The following is an 8,806-nucleotide window of genomic DNA, read 5'->3' as shown; positions in this document are numbered from 1 at the left end:
TATTTAGCACCTCAAGCTAGACAGCAACTTGGCTGTAGAAAGGAACAGTCAATGTTTTAATCACCATTAAACACAGACACCTCTTAAACTGTTCACAGTGCATTTTTATTAAACAAAAGACATATTATTGGCTTAGAGCCATTTCACATAAATATTTCTTGGTCAAGATCTAATAATGTAAAACATCCTGAAAAACATTAAAAGAATCATATAACAAGATTTGTACGTCAGAACACATAAAACTGAGAAATTTAAGGTTGATTAGTTGGAAATTATTGTACTGTATGAACTGAATGTTGCTGAAATCTATAAAAAATATAACATGAATATATAAGCAGAAGTTCTGATATCTATTCCAGATGTATCATTTTAGTCTGGTTTCTTGGTGTACTAAGGCCTATGCTACCATGCTGTCTGTCCTACAAATAACTTCTGAAGTCACTGACCAGCTTCAACCAATTTAATAAAGAAGTTAACTTTTCAAAGTCCATATGATAATTGGAATCTGAATAGAGGAAAGAACCCCAAATTATTGTCTCCCCTGAGGGAAAAGCAAATACAGCTTATCCCTTTACCTCCTTTGAGAGGAATCAGACATCTGGCCATTCAGCATCTGTATATTGGCAAGCAATCATCACAAACAAAACATCAAACCACCTATAGCAAGTAACAAAAAAACATCTAAATGAAGCTGGGGAGGAGGGAAATACTGTTTGTGGCAAGAAGAAAGAATAAAATTCACAGGACAAAATTCAAAGGAAAGGCAGCTTTGCTACTTCCACTATCTGTTGAATAACCTTTTCCTTCAAAACTTTTTTTTCTTATTTTTCTCTTTTGTTAAACCCCATCAGCATCTCTCACATTTTTTGTAAGGAGAAGGAGTTTGCATTTACAAGTAGTAAACAGCAACCATCAAATAAGATGTACAAGATTAGGGGCTTGTGTGTGTGTGTGTGTGTGTTGTGTATATGTCTTGCTATGAGTTATGGGAAGATCTTAACACATTAAATTACACAGTATTAGAGACGCAAACTAGAATGAGGTTCAGGATGTCATTCATGAATATACTGAAACAGGTTTTTTAACTTGGTTGAATCTATCATGGTTTGTTGGATCAAAATGTCAGGTTGACCAAGTTAAAATATGGAATGTGTTTCTCATGAAGATTAAGAATGGACCAGCCTTCAAACACTGAAAAGGTGTTTGTTCTAGGTTTGGGATACTTCCATGAATCACTCTTTGAAGTGATAACAACAATCTCTATCTCTTCGGTGGTACAGATACCTAATTGCTTTCTAGATTCACCAGAAAATATTGAGTACTTATTGGGTTTCTTGTGTGTCTAGCAATAGCTGATCTCCTCCATCTTCAGTCCTAGTAAAAGACTTCACAGAAAAGGCAATGACATGGGCTGAAAAGCATGAAGTGAGTCATTGGCCACCAAATGACCTGATTTTCCACAAGGACTGTGCGCCAAGGGAAAACTAATGCTGGAAGCTGTGCTGGAGAACAGAATCAAATAGGTACTACATGTACCTACACATAGACAGTTAGGAAAGTTAAGAGAAATAATTAACAGCATAATAGTATGTGAAGTTAAAACGCATCAGAATGCCACACAAACATTCAGTGTAGACCTTTAAACTATATCTATCATATTAAATTCAGTCATGTCTGGGAGTGTTTCCAGGTGCTGGAACACAATTGTCTATACGAGTAAATGCTTAAATGTTCCTTGGCACTAATTTGGCTCATGCCAACTAGCACGGTTCAGACCATGCACAGAGATAGTTCATGGGCTTGTACAGGCTAGCTCATTTCCAATAAACAGTTTACAAGCAACACTCTGGAGCTAAGAGAGTTTGCTACCAGAGATGTGGGCAGCATCATGCCAGTTGGCCTCAGCACCCAAAAGTGTTCTCATGCACATATAATTCACTAGTATAGACACAGCATTAGTGAAAACTACAGATAATGTGTGTAGTAGCTACACTATTTTGAATAGTAAATAGCTGGTCCCAGGCAGAGAAATCATTGTACATATCCATAGCAGCAATTAATGAAGAGCAGATATAATCCCCATGCTTGATTCTTGCTCTGTGACTCTTCTGTGTATACAGGTCCTAAATAGTGATGTCAGTGTACACAAATTAAAGCATACATTGCCATGTAATTTCTCGTATTTCAAGAGAAAAGTGGTAATCAGAGATTTCTACAGTAAAACTGGAATATTCATTTAAAAATTATCTTCTCACTAGCAATCAGTAAACATGAAAAAATAAGGCTCATCCAGTAAATTAGTCAGTACAAATTAGTCTTCCACTCTGGTATTAATGACTCAACATCAGCTTGGCAGAAGATATTAAGCTGGGTCTCTCAGGGATCTATTCTGGCTTCAATATCATTCAATATTTTCATTAATGACTTGGAGGCTAAAGTTGGGAATATGTTAATTGCATTTGTAGATAAATACAGTGCTGAAAGTAATCAAAATATCATGGTGGTACAAGACAGGTGTAAATGGCAGAGCCTGTGTCTACCTCATCAGTATAGAGTATGAAAAAGCCTGATAACCATGACCAGGGATTCTGGATATGACTGTCCTACCAATAATAAAAAATAACTATAATGATGATAAATAGGATATAATTCCTGAAAAAGAATACAGAATGCAATGAGCTTACATGAAGTATTCTTGATAAGAAGAAACAACCAGATGCACACATATAAAATATGAGAATCAGTAACTTCACAGTTAGAGAGAAGGATCTAGGTACTTTAGCAGATGATGAATTAAATGAGTCAACAACATGACATATTTCAAATTCTGTAAATGTTATCTGGGGTTGTATTATTAGGAGTGTCACGTTAAACAAGCTAGGCAATTATGCTGCATTGCTTAGCAGTACATCAGTGCACTTTAGAGTACTATTTTCAGTTCCAGTTACTCCTCAAAAAAGTGCAGAAAAAAAAAGGAGAAAAATTGGAGCAGTTTTCTTAAGCAACAATTTAATCAAATTTGGAAGAAAGTCTCAAGTAGAGGAGTTTGAAAAACAGTAAAATATGCATATTTAATAAATATTAAGTTAAATAAATTGATTCTGTAAATACTACATGGCTCAACTATCTTTGCGTATTAGCCAGAACTAAACAGAATGTTATAGGATTAAATTTAAGGATTAAGATAGAAATCTAAGCATAAATATTTTGTAAAGCTTTGACTTCAAATTGGCAATGAAAACAACTGCCAGTTGAGTCAATGAAAACACCAATCAGCGTGAGAAAATAGGCACATTATGTGGGGTTAATGGGAAAATCATTCCTTTGCTACAGAGTTTGGGAATCCTGGGACCATAAACTAGATATGTCTTTTGTGAAGAAGCCACAGCCATTCCCAGCAGAAGGGCTGGAAACAGTATTACCCATGAATCTCATTGTTACTGGAAGTGTCCCTGGAGGAAGTGCATTAACTGGTATAGTGAAAGATTTCCTGCTAAAATGCATAGAGAGAAGCTTTACATCACCAGCGATGAAGGTGGAACAGAGGCAGAGCAATCCAAAGGACTGCAAATAAAAAAAAAAAGACTAGTTTCAGGAAATTTAATCCATAGTATAGAAGCAGATTAGTGCTTCGTGTAGGATCAGAAGAAAGGGTAGATGATAAACAGGGATAAGAGGCAGTTTGAGAGAGGTGGCTGAGTACACCAAGTCCTATGAGAAGTCCCACAGATTTCGGGAGTGGAGGCTATGGAGGAAGGAAGAGACAGTGTAGCAGTACAGGAATGGAGACTACCCCTAGTACAGGAAGAAGAGATTTTTACATAAGGAAGCTGAGTGTAATGTTGTCATTTGACAAAGATACTTTGAGTCAGGATGTGGGGAAGGATTCAAATAGTGTGCCTGTCTGCTATCTTTCTACGGGGCTATGTGGCCCATTGCAATCTTTTTACCTCGCTATATAGAACAAGGAGCCCCAGAAGAAATGATCATGTGGTTTATTGCAATGCAAAATAATGGATGTAATCTCACTTCTTTTATCTTGCTTCTGTTTTGAACACTATTCCACTAAGACTGAAATTTATCTCTTATTTTTTCAGCTGTCTACCAATTAGTTATCTATTGTTAGTCAATTGTTTGGATCCCTCTCTAGTCAACAAAGGAAAATATACTCTCGGAGGACCTTCCCTTTCTCATTCTCTTTCTCTCTTTCTCTCTTTCCCCCCTCCCTTCTTTATTGCTTTTCTCTCTTTCTTTTCTTTCTTCCTTTCTACATTTCTGTCTTTCTTATTTGGGAGAGTTTCCTGCAAACTTTGTGTATTGAACTGGCTCCAGAGGGATCTGATGAACACCATAGCTGGGTGCAGCTGCTGAGTAAGAAGTGAAGAAAAATGGATATGTATCTGTCAGTGGTGTGGAGCTGTCAAGAGTCCACTGATAGCTACCCAACAGAAATCAATCATACCACTAAGTAAAAACTACTGTTTTTTTCTTTAAATACTTACTGAATACTTCCCCAAAAAAACAAATACCCCACCAAGATCTCTCTTCATTAACCAGAAAAGCCCATTCTTTTTTTTTTTTCTAATAGCTTCATTATGTTTTCTCTTTTATTTTTTTTTTTTCCATGCTGTCCTTTGCATATAACATTCTCCCTAGACTGGAAACTTGCTATCATAGACAGTTCACTAGGTGGCACATGGGAAAGTCTTGCACACATAATTATATGTTTTAATTAGAACTAAAGGGAATTACATGTATAAATACTTTTGGAACTCTGTTTAATGCAGAGCTGAAAGGTTACTGAACTTCTCCTCTATTAAAAAAAATGAACTATTTCAAGAACAAAAGAGATGTTTTCCTTTAATGTTAACAATTTTTACCTCTTGGTTACAGTCCCTAATCCAATAATCTGTACTAAAGTACATTCTATGTGGAAGAAAGGGACTCAAATTCTCTCAAGAACAGGATATATTTTTGCATTTCTTATCAAATGATGAATGATTTCTTTATATACATTTTTAAAAAGCCATAGAAAAGTCTGATTTACTAAGTGAATAAACACGTACTTGAAAAATCCTGATGCTCCCTTAGAATTTTATGATTCTTATTTATTGCAATCAGAAACATAATTTATTGCTTATAGTATTTGGAAGTCATGATATGGGAGAAGGAGACAAAAGCAAGTTGACAGAAACATCAATGTATTCCAACTACAATGGCAGTCTTGTGTACCATAGACTAACAGAAAAGATTAATTCATTATACCATACCATTTGAAATCTTGTTTGCTCTACATAGAAAAGCAAAATAATAATAGAAAAAAAAAATAATTGTAAGTAACATGTGTAATGAATGAGAGGGAGCAATTTAGTTCTTCAATGATATGTGATCATTCATTTGGAGGGAAATGTTAAAATTCTCAAAGGAAAAAGAATTCTCATATCTTTTATGGCTGGTTTTTTTAAGTTAGAAATTGAAAACATAAGTATGTTTAATAACTGGTAAATTCAGATGCTTAATGGAACTTTCATGAGCAATCTGAATAGAGGAAAATACTTACATGATTTAGGAATACAACTTACAAATCTCCTTTTATAAGTTTCTGAAAGAAAACAAGTTCTTTCGTGACTGATTATACCTTGAGATCTCTTAACGAGCAGCTACTGAAAGCAATTGATTTTACAAACTAACCTTTTTGTATGTATCCCATAATCTACAATAGGAAATGCTTGGATATATCACAAAAAGATCCAATCTACCAAGCTGTAGATGCATTGTTAACTTTAATCACAGTACTCACATACACAAATGTTTGCAAGATCAACACTCAATTAAGTATTTAAAACTACAAGGACTGAAGCCATATGATTTTCAAATACTAATTACTTTTCCATTTACAACTGTGGAATCCACATGCAATATTTTCTCAATTAATGTGGATAGCTCATTACACTGGGAAAAAAAAATATTTGAAATGTCTTTCTCTTGTTAAAAGAAATATGAAGGAATTCAGCCCTGGAATTTCACTAAGCTTAATAGGTAAGTGACATGGTAAAATCACACCTGTCATTTTACAGACGAAAGGATTTGCCAGGATATGGATTGCAACTATAAATCTTCTATTTATAAATAGGATAGTATACAGTCTCAGGTTCAGTTTTATAAGCCATGATTTGTTGACAGTAATGGCCCTGATAATTAGCAGCAAGTTTTTATAATATTTAAGCAGCAAACTTTGAGGGTCACTGCTTTTAAATCAAACCTCAGGGTTATTTGACTTACCTTGTGTTGTGGAATCAGAAGGCCGGCACCTCATAAATCCCCTTGTATTCTTGTATTGACAGGACTCTGTTGCAGCATTACATGACTTCTGATTTATTTTGTATGGGAAATGCAGTACTCACTGTGGAAGCATTGCAATACTGGAAATTCTCAGAGGGTGGCTTTATTGTACTAATAGAGCAATACAAATAGAGTTTAAATTGTCTATTGTTCCATAACCTGCAAAAGAGGAGCCTGAAAGGATAATAAATGTTTCTTTATACCAAATGCGGAAGAAAGCTTATTTTTATGACTACAATCTGACAGCTAGATCCTGCATTATGAAAGCTACTCTTATAGCCGGTCAGCACCGAGTCAGGCAATAAGAACTTCTTTCCTTCAGTGTTCGATATGACAGGAACTGCTTCTTCATACACAGTCTTCTCACAGGGGCCTAGGTTCATCCACCTTAGCATCGGAGAGAAAGCAGCCATTTCCAGGGGCACTCTGAAGGTGCCTCTCCCTACACTGGCTACAAAGGGAGCCTGGACCTATTTTATGAAAGGGTAAAGTAGGGTGAGAGGACTTCAAGCAAAAATATAAGAACTGCCAGGCTTAGACTGAGGCTTTATCTAACTGACATCGATGTTCCCAACAGCATATGCCAACAGGACCTATAAGCTCTTTGGAGTAACTATGTTCCCTATTGCCACCAAAAAGGGGAATCTTGCTGAACTTCTGCTGCGCTACCCTTACCTACATGTGTAGGTGGTAGAGATCCCTTTGGCATGTGGAAGAATGGTGTCAGCAAGATTGGAGACCTCCTGAACTACAGTCAGTGGGTATGCATGGGACCATACTGCCTGATGTCTGACATACAGCATTTCCCATCTTCTGCTGCAGAAGATGAGGGCCACCTTGAATCCCTTGATCCCCTCCTCCCTCAGGCAAGCCTTGTAAGAGAGTGGCCTCCAGGCACATGTGACTTTTGGCTACACAGGTCTCCTTATTGGGTTTCTGCCCTTATACACCTTTCCAGACAGCGTGAGCACAGCACAACCCCACACGAGCAGGCCTCATGAGATGTAACTGCTCAGTCTCTAAACTGCACTGTGAAAACACTTCCTCACACACATAATTCTTTCACTCTGTTTCCTCGCTTTTGTGCCTCATCTAGACACTAATGGATAGGCTTTTTAACTATCAAGTTGGTAAAATATGCCTGTGGGGCAGCATGCTCCACATTTTACTGTGAATGAATGGAAAATTGTCCTCACGTGGACATGTTTATGGATATGGAGCAGTTCTTGGTGTCCCCTGTATTTCCTGCAGTGAGAGGGAGACCCTGGTGCAAATATACACCATGTACACCAGCTGCAGTCCCTCTTCCACCTCCTCAAGAACCCCTTGTTGATGTTATCTTTTTCTCCTTTTCATTTTCTTTGTATCTGTGAGGCTTGAGGCCCCGTCATGCCCTCGCATCTCCTCATCACCTTCCTGTTGGCCCTGGCCATTCCTGGCACCAGGAAAAGGAAGCTGTATGGGGAAAGGGGACAACTGCAGACTCTATTCCTGTTGCCTTGTCCTGTCACATCTCCACACATTGCATCAGCAGGCAGTGCCCACCTGTCCTTGGATGATAGTTTCAAGGAATGATGAATACTTTTGGGGTACTCTGCTTGGTGTCTCCTGCTGTTTCCCTGCCCTTATGTTTGTGACCTTTTAATTGTTGCCCTCCTCCCTTTTCTATTTATTATTTCCACCACCACCACACTTTTTCTCACTCCAGAGGGTTTTTTTCCCTCTATCTGTCTTCCCTTTGGGAACAGGATGTGGGTTTTTTGGGCGGGCATGAATCCATCCATAAGAAAAAGAACGAAGAGGAGCACCAGCTGCTAATTTATGTCAAGGGAAGAACATAAGAATAAGATAGAAATAATCTTTCTTCTGGTGCTCTTATTTTCCTCTTTTCTCCATAAGTTGCTTCTTCTACCTGCTACCTGGATTCTGGAAGTCATCAAAGTTAGAGATTTTCAGATTTAACATCTATGCTAACAGAATTAATACTGTCAATTGACCTCTTTTTCATTTTGACCAACCCTACACTTCAGCTCTACAACTGTATATAGCAAAAAGTTATGCAATGTAACAATATTTTGTATGGAAAACAGTCTTCCTTTTCTTTGCTCTACATTTGCTATTTGATAATTTCATTAGATTGTCCCTAACTGCTGCATTGTGAGACTTGGTGAATAGCAGCTCCTGATTTACTTTTGCTATACAGTGTATGATTTTATAGGCCTCCTTTACATATTTTGCTTTATATACCATCATCTGTTCCCATAATTTGTCTTCCAAATGAGGAGTTAAAAAGTCCTTAGGTTATTGTATGTGGTACTGATAGCTCAGATGGAACATTTCTTTTTTTTTTTTTCCCCCAGCTGTGATAAGGCTAGAAACGAGTGTGGTATTCATTTTGGAGTCTCGTTATTCATTTTTGCAATACATGATGTTTCCTGTTTATTTTCTTCCCTTCTTTGAATAA

This window comes from Calonectris borealis, chromosome 3 (genome assembly GCF_964195595.1).
Source record: "Calonectris borealis chromosome 3, bCalBor7.hap1.2, whole genome shotgun sequence".
Classification (NCBI taxonomy): domain Eukaryota; kingdom Metazoa; phylum Chordata; class Aves; order Procellariiformes; family Procellariidae; genus Calonectris; species Calonectris borealis.
The sequence above is the reverse complement of the archived record's forward strand: the minus strand, read 5'-3'. Positions refer to the sequence as shown.